The sequence below is a fragment of the Daphnia carinata genome, chromosome 9, assembly GCF_022539665.2.
Source record: "Daphnia carinata strain CSIRO-1 chromosome 9, CSIRO_AGI_Dcar_HiC_V3, whole genome shotgun sequence".
Taxonomy (NCBI): Eukaryota; Metazoa; Arthropoda; class Branchiopoda; order Diplostraca; family Daphniidae; genus Daphnia; species Daphnia carinata.
Genome location: NC_081339.1, coordinates 8,291,213 through 8,303,416, shown reverse-complemented (window position 1 = coordinate 8,303,416; position 12,204 = coordinate 8,291,213). Strand labels below are relative to the sequence as shown.

Sequence of the window (12,204 nt, the reverse complement as noted above, 5' to 3'; positions counted from 1 at the left end):
TAGTGGTCCTATGGCTTAGATGGCAAAGCGCCTGCCTAGTAAGCAGGAGATCACGAGTTCGAGTCTCGTTAGGACCTCACAGATTAAAGCTAATCTTGTATTATGTAACATTCTAAAGAAGTAAATTCGACAAAGATAATTCTGTTTAATATATGACGAATAGCTAGATCTACTTGATATACTTTTAATATCTAGTAAATTTGGAATTTGTATTCGATTCTTGGATTCCGCTCTAATCCAGGATACTTTTAGATTGTAAGAATGTGTTCCCCATCAATTTTGATCACTTTTCCAGGATTTGGAATTGTTAGCTTCAGAACACATGTAGTGGTCCTATGGCTTAGATGGCAAAGCGCCTGCCTAGTAAGCAGGAGATCACGAGTTCGAGTCTCGTTAGGACCTCACAGATTAAAGCTAATCTTGTATTATGTAACATTCTAAAGAAGTAAATTCGACAAAGATAATTCTGTTTAATATATGACGAATAGCTAGATCTACTTGATATACTTTTAATATCTAGTAAATTTGGAATTTGTATTCGATTCTTGGATTCCGCTCTAATCCAGGATACTTTTAGATTGTAAGAATGTGTTCCCCATCAATTTTGATCACTTTTCCAGGATTTGGAATTGTTAGCTTCAGAACACATGTAGTGGTCCTATGGCTTAGATGGCAAAGCGCCTGCCTAGTAAGCAGGAGATCACGAGTTCGAGTCTCGTTGGGACCTATTAGATTAAAGCTAATCTTGTATTATGTAACATTCTAAAGAAGTAAATTCGACAAAGATAATTCTGTTTAATGTATGACGAATAGCTAGATCTACTTGATATACTTTTAATATCTAGTAAATTTGGAATTTGTATTCGATTCTTGGATTCCGCTCTAATCCAGGATACTTTTAGATTGTAAGAATGTGTTCCCCATCAATTTTGATCACTTTTCCAGGATTTGGAATTGTTAGCTTCAGAACACATGTAGTGGTCCTATGGCTTAGATGGCAAAGCGCCTGCCTAGTAAGCAGGAGATCACGAGTTCGAGTCTCGTTGGGACCTATTAGATTAAAGCTAATCTTGTATTATGTAACATTCTAAAGAAGTAAATTCGACAAAGATAATTCTGTTTAATATATGACGAATAGCTAGATCTACTTGATATACTTTTAATATCTAGTAAATTTGGAATTTGTATTCGATTCTTGGATTCCGCTCTAATCCAGGATACTTTTAGATTGTAAGAATGTGTTCCCCATCAATTTTGATCACTTTTCCAGGATTTGGAATTGTTAGCTTCAGAACACATGTAGTGGTCCTATGGCTTAGATGGCAAAGCGCCTGCCTAGTAAGCAGGAGATCACGAGTTCGAGTCTCGTTAGGACCTATTAGATTAAAGCTAATCTTGTATTATGTAACATTCTAAAGAAGTAAATTCGACAAAGATAATTCTGTTTAATATATGACGAATAGCTAGATCTACTTGATATACTTTTAATATCTAGTAAATTTGGAATTTGTATTCGATTCTTGGATTCCGCTCTAATCCAGGATACTTTTAGATTGTAAGAATGTGTTCCCCATCAATTTTGATCACTTTTCCAGGATTTGGAATTGTTAGCTTCAGAACACATGTAGTGGTCCTATGGCTTAGATGGCAAAGCGCCTGCCTAGTAAGCAGGAGATCACGAGTTCGAGTCTCGTTAGGACCTCACAGATTAAAGCTAATCTTGTATTATGTAACATTCTAAAGAAGTAAATTCGACAAAGATAATTCTGTTTAATATATGACGAATAGCTAGATCTACTTGATATACTTTTAATATCTAGTAAATTTGGAATTTGTATTCGATTCTTGGATTCCGCTCTAATCCAGGATACTTTTAGATTGTAAGAATGTGTTCCCCATCAATTTTGATCACTTTTCCAGGATTTGGAATTGTTAGCTTCAGAACACATGTAGTGGTCCTATGGCTTAGATGGCAAAGCGCCTGCCTAGTAAGCAGGAGATCACGAGTTCGAGTCTCGTTGGGACCTATTAGATTAAAGCTAATCTTGTATTATGTAACATTCTAAAGAAGTAAATTCGACAAAGATAATTCTGTTTAATATATGACGAATAGCTAGATCTACTTGATATACTTTTAATATCTAGTAAATTTGGAATTTGTATTCGATTCTTGGATTCCGCTCTAATCCAGGATACTTTTAGATTGTAAGAATGTGTTCCCCATCAATTTTGATCACTTTTCCAGGATTTGGAATTGTTAGCTTCAGAACACATGTAGTGGTCCTATGGCTTAGATGGCAAAGCGCCTGCCTAGTAAGCAGGAGATCACGAGTTCGAGTCTCGTTGGGACCTATTAGATTAAAGCTAATCTTGTATTATGTAACATTCTAAAGAAGTAAATTCGACAAAGATAATTCTGTTTAATATATGACGAATAGCTAGATCTACTTGATATACTTTTAATATCTAGTAAATTTGGAATTTGTATTCGATTCTTGGATTCCGCTCTAATCCAGGATACTTTTAGATTGTAAGAATGTGTTCCCCATCAATTTTGATCACTTTTCCAGGATTTGGAATTGTTAGCTTCAGAACACATGTAGTGGTCCTATGGCTTAGATGGCAAAGCGCCTGCCTAGTAAGCAGGAGATCACGAGTTCGAGTCTCGTTAGGACCTCACAGATTAAAGCTAATCTTGTATTATGTAACATTCTAAAGAAGTAAATTCGACAAAGATAATTCTGTTTAATATATGACGAATAGCTAGATCTACTTGATATACTTTTAATATCTAGTAAATTTGGAATTTGTATTCGATTCTTGGATTCCGCTCTAATCCAGGATACTTTTAGATTGTAAGAATGTGTTCCCCATCAATTTTGATCACTTTTCCAGGATTTGGAATTGTTAGCTTCAGAACACATGTAGTGGTCCTATGGCTTAGATGGCAAAGCGCCTGCCTAGTAAGCAGGAGATCACGAGTTCGAGTCTCGTTAGGACCTCACAGATTAAAGCTAATCTTGTATTATGTAACATTCTAAAGAAGTAAATTCGACAAAGATAATTCTGTTTAATATATGACGAATAGCTAGATCTACTTGATATACTTTTAATATCTAGTAAATTTGGAATTTGTATTCGATTCTTGGATTCCGCTCTAATCCAGGATACTTTTAGATTGTAAGAATGTGTTCCCCATCAATTTTGATCACTTTTCCAGGATTTGGAATTGTTAGCTTCAGAACACATGTAGTGGTCCTATGGCTTAGATGGCAAAGCGCCTGCCTAGTAAGCAGGAGATCACGAGTTCGAGTCTCGTTGGGACCTATTAGATTAAAGCTAATCTTGTATTATGTAACATTCTAAAGAAGTAAATTCGACAAAGATAATTCTGTTTAATATATGACGAATAGCTAGATCTACTTGATATACTTTTAATATCTAGTAAATTTGGAATTTGTATTCGATTCTTGGATTCCGCTCTAATCCAGGATACTTTTAGATTGTAAGAATGTGTTCCCCATCAATTTTGATCACTTTTCCAGGATTTGGAATTGTTAGCTTCAGAACACATGTAGTGGTCCTATGGCTTAGATGGCAAAGCGCCTGCCTAGTAAGCAGGAGATCACGAGTTCGAGTCTCGTTGGGACCTATTAGATTAAAGCTAATCTTGTATTATGTAACATTCTAAAGAAGTAAATTCGACAAAGATAATTCTGTTTAATATATGACGAATAGCTAGATCTACTTGATATACTTTTAATATCTAGTAAATTTGGAATTTGTATTCGATTCTTGGATTCCGCTCTAATCCAGGATACTTTTAGATTGTAAGAATGTGTTCCCCATCAATTTTGATCACTTTTCCAGGATTTGGAATTGTTAGCTTCAGAACACATGTAGTGGTCCTATGGCTTAGATGGCAAAGCGCCTGCCTAGTAAGCAGGAGATCACGAGTTCGAGTCTCGTTAGGACCTATTAGATTAAAGCTAATCTTGTATTATGTAACATTCTAAAGAAGTAAATTCGACAAAGATAATTCTGTTTAATATATGACGAATAGCTAGATCTACTTGATATACTTTTAATATCTAGTAAATTTGGAATTTGTATTCGATTCTTGGATTCCGCTCTAATCCAGGATACTTTTAGATTGTAAGAATGTGTTCCCCATCAATTTTGATCACTTTTCCAGGATTTGGAATTGTTAGCTTCAGAACACATGTAGTGGTCCTATGGCTTAGATGGCAAAGCGCCTGCCTAGTAAGCAGGAGATCACGAGTTCGAGTCTCGTTAGGACCTCATAGATTAAAGCTAATCTTGTATTATGTAACATTCTAAAGAAGTAAATTCGACAAAGATAATTCTGTTTAATATATGACGAATAGCTAGATCTACTTGATATACTTTTAATATCTAGTAAATTTGGAATTTGTATTCGATTCTTGGATTCCGCTCTAATCCAGGATACTTTTAGATTGTAAGAATGTGTTCCCCATCAATTTTGATCACTTTTCCAGGATTTGGAATTGTTAGCTTCAGAACACATGTAGTGGTCCTATGGCTTAGATGGCAAAGCGCCTGCCTAGTAAGCAGGAGATCACGAGTTCGAGTCTCGTTGGGACCTATTAGATTAAAGCTAATCTTGTATTATGTAACATTCTAAAGAAGTAAATTCGACAAAGATAATTCTAATAATTATGAAGACCATACAACTGTGTTGACCATTCTTTATTAGCTCTTCAAAGCAGACTACAAAATTTTTTTTTTTTTTTTTTTTTTTTTTTTAGGGTTGGGGAGGTAGACACACCGCCAGGTGGCGACACTCCAACCGTCTACACTCAGATCTTGTTTAGATGACAAAATCCGCATTCTCCAAGCTAACGCAAAATGTTTTCACGAAAACCCGAGCCTCCACCATTGGCGCTGCCGCGGTAAGGTTGATGAAATCTAAATGAACAAGATGATGCAAATTAGTGAAGAGCCGGGCGGGTGGGATAAACTAGGGAAATGCAGACAGTTGTATGGTCTTCACTAATTATTATGCAATCACAATTGTTCATCGGAAGCGCTCCGCGCTTCCTCGAACAATTTACAATTGCATGCAAATTGTTCCTACCATACAACTGTGACTTAAAAGCACCTATTCGATTACAACCGAGCTTAAGACTCTTTCAGCCAATGGAGGCTCCGGTATCTCTCGCCTATAAAATCTCGTAAAGGTACTCTCTGACGCCCAATTTGCCGCCTTCAAGATCGATTCGACAGGAACGCCGATAGTTGCCGCCTTAGACGCCGCCGCCCCGCGCGTTGAATGCGCTGAAAAGGTGTTTGTATCCACACCTGCTTCCCTGAGCAAATTCTTTACCCAGCGCCCAACCGTTGATCCAGATACACCTTTGTAAGGCTTCTTGGTAGAAATGAAGAGGGCCGAGTGGTTAAAACAGAGGGATTCTGTCATTCCCAAATATTGGCTCAGGCAATTCACCGGGTCGATCTCGACCGCGGCCAGTCTTCGCAGTTCGAAAGACTGTAACGGGCCCCCTTTCTGTGATTTTCTCGGTTTGGACAGCGCAAAGGAAACAGCATCGGCTGAAAACTTGATCGACGATCTGTCTATAGAGGCTAACTCCGATACCCTTAGCATCGTCGCCAGAGCCAGCAAGGTGACTAACTTGCAAGACAGGTCCATTAGTGTCGTAGAATCACTGTACTGGTTCTTGAGGTGATCCAAAACCAAGGTAACATCCCAGGTAACCGAGTACTTGGGCTTGGCTGGTCTCAAGTGAAAAATACCTGCCATTAACTTCTTTATTAGAGGGTGAGCGCCAATCGGGTGGCCATCGATATCGTCAAAGGTATTAGACAACATCGAACGGAAGATACTTAAGGTGCTGTACGCCTTACCGCTATGAAATTCGTCCGCCAGGAAGGAAAGCGCTGTGCTTAAAGAGACTGACAGGGGATGCGAGTCCCGTCTATGGTGCCAATTACACCAAGCGTTCCAGGCGCTCTGATATGCAGCGCGTGTGGCGGGACGATTGCTGGCCAGCAATAATGTGACCACTTGCTCCGGAAGGTTTTGGTCTGAGAACCGTCCCCTGACAACTTCCAAGCGGTCAGTCGGAATGACTGGTTGTTGCACAACTGGTGCGGGACATTGAGGCACGATTTCAACAGGGTTGGGCTCGGCTGAATCACCCGCACCACATCGCACACTAGCTCCAACAGCAACGGGAACCACGGCTGGCTCGGCCAGAGGGGGCACACTAACACCAACGAGGCCGACTCTGCTCTCAGCTTGGACAGGCAATCCTTGACTAGGTAAAACGGTGGGAATGCGAACCCTTCCATGTTTTCCCAAATCAAGGATAGGGCATTGATCGCCAGAGCTCCCGGCTGGGGAAACCAACTGACAAACAGAGGCAACTGGGCGTTCCATGCCTTTGCAAATAAGTCCACTTTGGCCGGCCAAATCTCCATTATTGCCCTGAACGTTGATGGGTCCAACCTCCAATCCCCTGACTCCTGCCCGCTCCTGGATTGATGATCTGCAATCACATTAAAAATTCCGGCCACATGAACAGCTTGGATGAGAACACCCCTGTCTTCGCACCAGGAGGCCATCTCTAACGCTAGAGAGCACAGCGAATGCGAATGGGAGCCCCCCAACTTATTTATATAGGAGACTGCGGTCGTATTATCTAGCTTAAGAAGGACTGTGACCCCGAATGGGGGTTTAACGAAGCATTTAAGAGCGTTGAAAGCCGCCAAAAGCTCTAAGTAATTTATGTGCTCCCGAGCTTGGTCCGCCGTCCAAGGGCCATTCGCACATATCGAATTACACACCGCGCCCCAACCGGATAACGAAGCATCTGAATAAATTACCAGATGCGGTCCCGGGAAAGATAAAGGCCTGCCTTTCGACCCTGCCAAGTTAGCTACCCACCATTTGAGATCCTCTACCGCATCGGCCGAGAGAAAGACTTTGCGTTGTAGGTTACCGTTAGCTTGCCTTGATTTTGAAATATAAAGCCTTTGAATCCTACGATAATGTGCTTGCGCGTAGGGCACGGCTGGGATAGCCCAGGACAATTTTCCCAAGATCGACGCCAGGTCCCTAAGCGAAATTTTGCCTTTTGAAAGCGCCATACTGCAAAGAGAAATGATCGATCTACTTTTCTCCGGCGGGAGAGACAAAGACAAGGACTTTGAATCGATCAGAAGACCAAGGAACTCTAAGGATTGCATTGGCGTCAATATCGACTTCTCGACATTGAGAATGAACCCGATTTGGGCGAACGTATCCGAAACCAGGGCTATTTCCTTTTCTAAACCTGCGCAGGTAGAGTTCAAAAGCAAAATGTCGTCCAGATAAATAATCATCCGGATACCTTTTGATCTAAAAAATGCTACTATCGGCTTGAGGAGCTTGGAAAACGCCCAGGGTGCTGAAGCCAGGCCAAACGGTTAACAGGTAAACTGCCAAATTTGCCCCTCCCAGATAAACTGAAGGAGACTTTGATCCTCCGGGTGAATGGGCACTGTTAGATATGCATCCTTCAGGTCCATCTTAGCCAACCAATCATTTGGCCGAAGCAAATGCTTGAGGTAGCCTAGCCCTTCCATCTTAAAATGTTGGTGAACCACATACTCATTTAGTTTCTTAAGATTAATTACCGGACGAAAGCCCCCGGCTTTCTTGGGGATCACGAATATGGTGCTGATAAAACCTTTATCCGGCACCATTTTGATTGCCCCCTTTGCCGCCAAGGATGCCACTTCTTCTCGACAGAGCTCGACTTGGTGTTCCCCAAACAATGGGTTAGGTGGAGGACTACACTGAATGGGCCTAGCTACTAGGTCTAGCTTCAGGCCTTCAAAAACCACATGTAACACCCAAGGGTCGTTAGAAAACCGCGGCCAAGCCAGGGCAAATTCCTTCAATCGACCACCGATAGGAGTCAAATGCGCAGAAGCAGGCGAAATAAACTTAGAGACATACTTGCCACGGCCACTAGGGCCCGCCATTGGCGAAAAATTTGAGCTGGAGCGTTGCCTGGCCGATCCACTGTACGGCTGGTGCGAGGGCCTATGATTTCCAGTGTATCCGCCTCGATAACTCTTGCCCCTGGAAGACGCGCGTTGCATCTGCTCACTGGCTCGTCCCACAGCGTTCAGGGCGGCTTCGTCCTTGGCCGTCTGGACCATCTCCTGGATCAGTTTTTTCCCGTAGAGCCATTGGGATTCCCTCTCTGAAAAGTTGCGCTCGTTAGCCAACAGAGATATAAACGAAGGATTCGTTTGGGATAAGATGTTTAGCCGACGCCTGCGCGTCACATCGTTAAATGAGCAGGCCCATAACTGCATGGAATCTTCCACTGCTTCTTGGATCTTGGGGTCTGCCCATTTCATGTCCCACAAATAAAGCAAGGGCCGAGCTATGTCCAGGATCTTATATTGCATCGACAGGAGCTCTTTCTCGCGTGGGTCGGAGACACTTTTTGCTGATGGCGATTTCCTGATGGACTTCAGCCGCTTTAGCATGGCTTCATCCAGCTCCGGGCACTGCAGGGAGAACGACCTCTTTTCGAATGCCGGCGCGTACTTGCCTTTTAGGTCTTTCGCGTCAGCTGCTCCCACTCCTTTCACTATCCATTTCCTCAACTTCTTCGTTTTGCGTTCCGAGAGCGTGAACTTCTCTACCACCTTATTTCTTTCGGACTCAGCTAGCTTCGACCTCTTACGCCTGCCTTCTTCGCACTCCGACGCCTTGCGTTTGGACGAACCATGCGGATCTGACTCAATCAGGGGGTCTCCCGGAACATCAAACTCCTGCTGAAAATTGTCACCCGTCTCGCTTTCTGACTGAAAGAAACTATCCTCGACATCCTGCGAGCTAGCCATAGCCCGATGATCGCGGATACAACTGCGACCACTTCGCGACGCAGACGAGACACTTTCGCTATCACTTCCACTTTCTCCAGACATGACTGCACTTGACAAAAGCTAAATAAGATCTGAGTGTAGACGGTTGGAGTGTCGCCACCTGGCGGTGTGTCTACCTCCCCAACCCTCAAAAAAAAAAAAAAAAAAAAAAAAAATTTTGTAGTCTGCTTTGAAGAGCTAATAAAGAATGGTCAACACAGTTGTATGGTAGGAACAATTTGCATGCAATCTTGTGTTATGTAACATTCTAAAGAAGTAAATTCGACAAAGATAATTCTGTTTAATGTATGACGAATAGCTAGATCTACTTGATATACTTTTAATATCTGGTAAATTTGGAATTTGTATTCGATTCGTGGATTCCGCTCTAATCCATGATACTTTTAGATTGTAAGAATGTGTTCCCCATCAATTTTGATCACTTTTCCAGGATTTGGAATTGTTAGCTTCAGAACACATGTAGTGGTCCTATGGCTTAGATGGCAAAGCGCCTGCCTAGTAAGCAGGAGATCACGAGTTCGAGTCTCGTTGGGACCTATTAGATTAAAGCTAATCTTGTATTATGTAACATTCTAAAGAAGTAAATTCGACAAAGATAATTCTGTTTAATATATGACGAATAGCTAGATCTACTTGATATACTTTTAATATCTAGTAAATTTGGAATTTGTATTCGATTCTTGGATTCCGCTCTAATCCAGGATACTTTTAGATTGTAAGAATGTGTTCCCCATCAATTTTGATCACTTTTCCAGGATTTGGAATTGTTAGCTTCAGAACACATGTAGTGGTCCTATGGCTTAGATGGCAAAGCGCCTGCCTAGTAAGCAGGAGATCACGAGTTCGAGTCTCGTTGGGACCTATTAGATTAAAGCTAATCTTGTATTATGTAACATTCTAAAGAAGTAAATTCGACAAAGATAATTCTGTTTAATGTATGACGAATAGCTAGATCTACTTGATATACTTTTAATATCTGGTAAATTTGGAATTTGTATTCGATTCGTGGATTCCGCTCTAATCCAGGATACTTTTAGATTGTAAGAATGTGTTCCCCATCAATTTTGATCACTTTTCCAGGATTTGGAATTGTTAGCTTCAGAACACATGTAGTGGTCCTATGGCTTAGATGGCAAAGCGCCTGCCTAGTAAGCAGGAGATCACGAGTTCGAGTCTCGTTAGGACCTATTAGATTAAAGCTAATCTTGTATTATGTAACATTCTAAAGAAGTAAATTCGACAAAGATAATTCTGTTTAATATATGACGAATAGCTAGATCTACTTGATATACTTTTAATATCTAGTAAATTTGGAATTTGTATTCGATTCTTGGATTCCGCTCTAATCCAGGATACTTTTAGATTGTAAGAATGTGTTCCCCATCAATTTTGATCACTTTTCCAGGATTTGGAATTGTTAGCTTCAGAACACATGTAGTGGTCCTATGGCTTAGATGGCAAAGCGCCTGCCTAGTAAGCAGGAGATCACGAGTTCGAGTCTCGTTGGGACCTATTAGATTAAAGCTAATCTTGTATTATGTAACATTCTAAAGAAGTAAATTCGACAAAGATAATTCTGTTTAATATATGACGAATAGCTAGATCTACTTGATATACTTTTAATATCTAGTAAATTTGGAATTTGTATTCGATTCTTGGATTCCGCTCTAATCCAGGATACTTTTAGATTGTAAGAATGTGTTCCCCATCAATTTTGATCACTTTTCCAGGATTTGGAATTGTTAGCTTCAGAACACATGTAGTGGTCCTATGGCTTAGATGGCAAAGCGCCTGCCTAGTAAGCAGGAGATCACGAGTTCGAGTCTCGTTAGGACCTCACAGATTAAAGCTAATCTTGTATTATGTAACATTCTAAAGAAGTAAATTCGACAAAGATAATTCTGTTAAATATATGACGAATAGCTTGATCTACTTGATACCTTTTTAATATCTAGTAAATTTGGAATTTGTATTCGATTCTTGGATTCCGCTCTAATCCATGATACTTTTAGATTGTAAGAATGTGTTCCCCATCAATTTTGATCACTTTTCCAGGATTTGGAATTGTTAGCTTCAGAACACATGAAGTGGTCCTATGGCTTAGATGGCAAAGCGCCTGCCTAGTAAGCAGGAGATCACGAGTTCGAGTCTCGTTGGGACCTATTAGATTAAAGTTAATCTTGTATTATGTAACATTCTAAAGAAGTAAATTCGACAAAGATAATTCTGTTTAATGTATGACGAATAGCTAGATCTACTTGATATACTTTTAATATCTGGTAAATTTGGAATTTGTATTCGATTCGTGGATTCCGCTCTAATCCATGATACTTTTAGATTGTAAGAATGTGTTCCCCATCAATTTTGATCACTTTTCCAGGATTTGGAATTGTTAGCTTCAGAACACATGTAGTGGTCCTATGGCTTAGATGGCAAAGCGCCTGCCTAGTAAGCAGGAGATCACGAGTTCGAGTCTCGTTAGGACCTATTAGATTAAAGCTAATCTTGTATTATGTAACATTCTAAAGAAGTAAATTCGACAAAGATAATTCTGTTTAATGTATGACGAATAGCTAGATCTACTTGATATACTTTTAATATCTAGTAAATTTGGAATTTGTATTCGATTCTTGGATTCCGCTCTAATCCAGGATACTTTTAGATTGTAAGAATGTGTTCCCCATCAATTTTGATCACTTTTCCAGGATTTGGAATTGTTAGCTTCAGAACACATGTAGTGGTCCTATGGCTTAGATGGCAAAGCGCCTGCCTAGTAAGCAGGAGATCACGAGTTCGAGTCTCGTTAGGACCTATTAGATTAAAGCTAATCTTGTATTATGTAACATTCTACTTCTAAAGAAGTAAATTCGACAAATAAAATTCGGTTTTGTCGGAATGTTCGAGTCTTGTTGGGACCTATTAGAATAAAGCTACTTGGGTTATGTAACATTCATTCCAAATAAACTCAGTTGTGATAGTTGTGTTCAATGTGTGATTTGAAAGATCTAGTTAATAGATTAATGGACTTCACTCTAATCCGTGATACCGTTAGATTGTAAGAATGCGTTTCCTAATTTTGATCACCTTTCCAGGACTTAGAATCGTTAACAGCAGTAATCGATTTTGAAAAATACCGAATATTTTGGCACAACGCTATAGTGCTAGCGCTATGCAGCAGAAAACTTCGGTGTATTTCCAAAATGGTTCACTTAATGAAAAAAATAAAATTTTATCACAATCAGCATTCAATTTTTA

General features: G+C 40.3%; 23 non-coding genes across 23 annotated transcripts; all 23 read left to right on the top strand.

Annotated features, from left to right (window-relative positions):
- Nucleotides 1-4: 4 nt before the first annotated feature.
- Nucleotides 5-77, top strand: Trnat-agu (transfer RNA threonine (anticodon AGU)). Its single transcript has one exon. It is a non-coding gene; the product is annotated as a tRNA-Thr (tRNA).
- Nucleotides 78-329: 252 nt separating this feature from the next.
- On the top strand, nucleotides 330-402 carry Trnat-agu (transfer RNA threonine (anticodon AGU)). Its single transcript has one exon. It is a non-coding gene; the product is annotated as a tRNA-Thr (tRNA).
- Nucleotides 403-654: 252 nt separating this feature from the next.
- Trnat-agu (transfer RNA threonine (anticodon AGU)) lies at nucleotides 655-727 on the top strand. The gene has a single exon. It is a non-coding gene; the product is annotated as a tRNA-Thr (tRNA).
- Nucleotides 728-979: 252 nt separating this feature from the next.
- Trnat-agu (transfer RNA threonine (anticodon AGU)) lies at nucleotides 980-1,052 on the top strand. The gene has a single exon. It is a non-coding gene; the product is annotated as a tRNA-Thr (tRNA).
- Nucleotides 1,053-1,304: 252 nt separating this feature from the next.
- Trnat-agu (transfer RNA threonine (anticodon AGU)) lies at nucleotides 1,305-1,377 on the top strand. The gene has a single exon. It is a non-coding gene; the product is annotated as a tRNA-Thr (tRNA).
- Nucleotides 1,378-1,629: 252 nt separating this feature from the next.
- On the top strand, nucleotides 1,630-1,702 carry Trnat-agu (transfer RNA threonine (anticodon AGU)). Its single transcript has one exon. It is a non-coding gene; the product is annotated as a tRNA-Thr (tRNA).
- A 252-nt stretch (nucleotides 1,703-1,954) lies between these two features.
- On the top strand, nucleotides 1,955-2,027 carry Trnat-agu (transfer RNA threonine (anticodon AGU)). Its single transcript has one exon. It is a non-coding gene; the product is annotated as a tRNA-Thr (tRNA).
- A 252-nt stretch (nucleotides 2,028-2,279) lies between these two features.
- Trnat-agu (transfer RNA threonine (anticodon AGU)) lies at nucleotides 2,280-2,352 on the top strand. The gene has a single exon. It is a non-coding gene; the product is annotated as a tRNA-Thr (tRNA).
- Nucleotides 2,353-2,604: 252 nt separating this feature from the next.
- Trnat-agu (transfer RNA threonine (anticodon AGU)) lies at nucleotides 2,605-2,677 on the top strand. Its single transcript has one exon. It is a non-coding gene; the product is annotated as a tRNA-Thr (tRNA).
- Nucleotides 2,678-2,929: 252 nt separating this feature from the next.
- On the top strand, nucleotides 2,930-3,002 carry Trnat-agu (transfer RNA threonine (anticodon AGU)). The gene has a single exon. It is a non-coding gene; the product is annotated as a tRNA-Thr (tRNA).
- Nucleotides 3,003-3,254: 252 nt separating this feature from the next.
- Nucleotides 3,255-3,327, top strand: Trnat-agu (transfer RNA threonine (anticodon AGU)). The gene has a single exon. It is a non-coding gene; the product is annotated as a tRNA-Thr (tRNA).
- A 252-nt stretch (nucleotides 3,328-3,579) lies between these two features.
- On the top strand, nucleotides 3,580-3,652 carry Trnat-agu (transfer RNA threonine (anticodon AGU)). The gene has a single exon. It is a non-coding gene; the product is annotated as a tRNA-Thr (tRNA).
- Nucleotides 3,653-3,904: 252 nt separating this feature from the next.
- Trnat-agu (transfer RNA threonine (anticodon AGU)) lies at nucleotides 3,905-3,977 on the top strand. The gene has a single exon. It is a non-coding gene; the product is annotated as a tRNA-Thr (tRNA).
- A 252-nt stretch (nucleotides 3,978-4,229) lies between these two features.
- On the top strand, nucleotides 4,230-4,302 carry Trnat-agu (transfer RNA threonine (anticodon AGU)). The gene has a single exon. It is a non-coding gene; the product is annotated as a tRNA-Thr (tRNA).
- A 252-nt stretch (nucleotides 4,303-4,554) lies between these two features.
- Nucleotides 4,555-4,627, top strand: Trnat-agu (transfer RNA threonine (anticodon AGU)). The gene has a single exon. It is a non-coding gene; the product is annotated as a tRNA-Thr (tRNA).
- A 4,786-nt stretch (nucleotides 4,628-9,413) lies between these two features.
- On the top strand, nucleotides 9,414-9,486 carry Trnat-agu (transfer RNA threonine (anticodon AGU)). The gene has a single exon. It is a non-coding gene; the product is annotated as a tRNA-Thr (tRNA).
- Nucleotides 9,487-9,738: 252 nt separating this feature from the next.
- On the top strand, nucleotides 9,739-9,811 carry Trnat-agu (transfer RNA threonine (anticodon AGU)). Its single transcript has one exon. It is a non-coding gene; the product is annotated as a tRNA-Thr (tRNA).
- A 252-nt stretch (nucleotides 9,812-10,063) lies between these two features.
- Trnat-agu (transfer RNA threonine (anticodon AGU)) lies at nucleotides 10,064-10,136 on the top strand. Its single transcript has one exon. It is a non-coding gene; the product is annotated as a tRNA-Thr (tRNA).
- A 252-nt stretch (nucleotides 10,137-10,388) lies between these two features.
- On the top strand, nucleotides 10,389-10,461 carry Trnat-agu (transfer RNA threonine (anticodon AGU)). Its single transcript has one exon. It is a non-coding gene; the product is annotated as a tRNA-Thr (tRNA).
- A 252-nt stretch (nucleotides 10,462-10,713) lies between these two features.
- Trnat-agu (transfer RNA threonine (anticodon AGU)) lies at nucleotides 10,714-10,786 on the top strand. The gene has a single exon. It is a non-coding gene; the product is annotated as a tRNA-Thr (tRNA).
- A 252-nt stretch (nucleotides 10,787-11,038) lies between these two features.
- Nucleotides 11,039-11,111, top strand: Trnat-agu (transfer RNA threonine (anticodon AGU)). The gene has a single exon. It is a non-coding gene; the product is annotated as a tRNA-Thr (tRNA).
- A 252-nt stretch (nucleotides 11,112-11,363) lies between these two features.
- Nucleotides 11,364-11,436, top strand: Trnat-agu (transfer RNA threonine (anticodon AGU)). The gene has a single exon. It is a non-coding gene; the product is annotated as a tRNA-Thr (tRNA).
- Nucleotides 11,437-11,688: 252 nt separating this feature from the next.
- Trnat-agu (transfer RNA threonine (anticodon AGU)) lies at nucleotides 11,689-11,761 on the top strand. The gene has a single exon. It is a non-coding gene; the product is annotated as a tRNA-Thr (tRNA).
- Nucleotides 11,762-12,204: the final 443 nt, after the last annotated feature.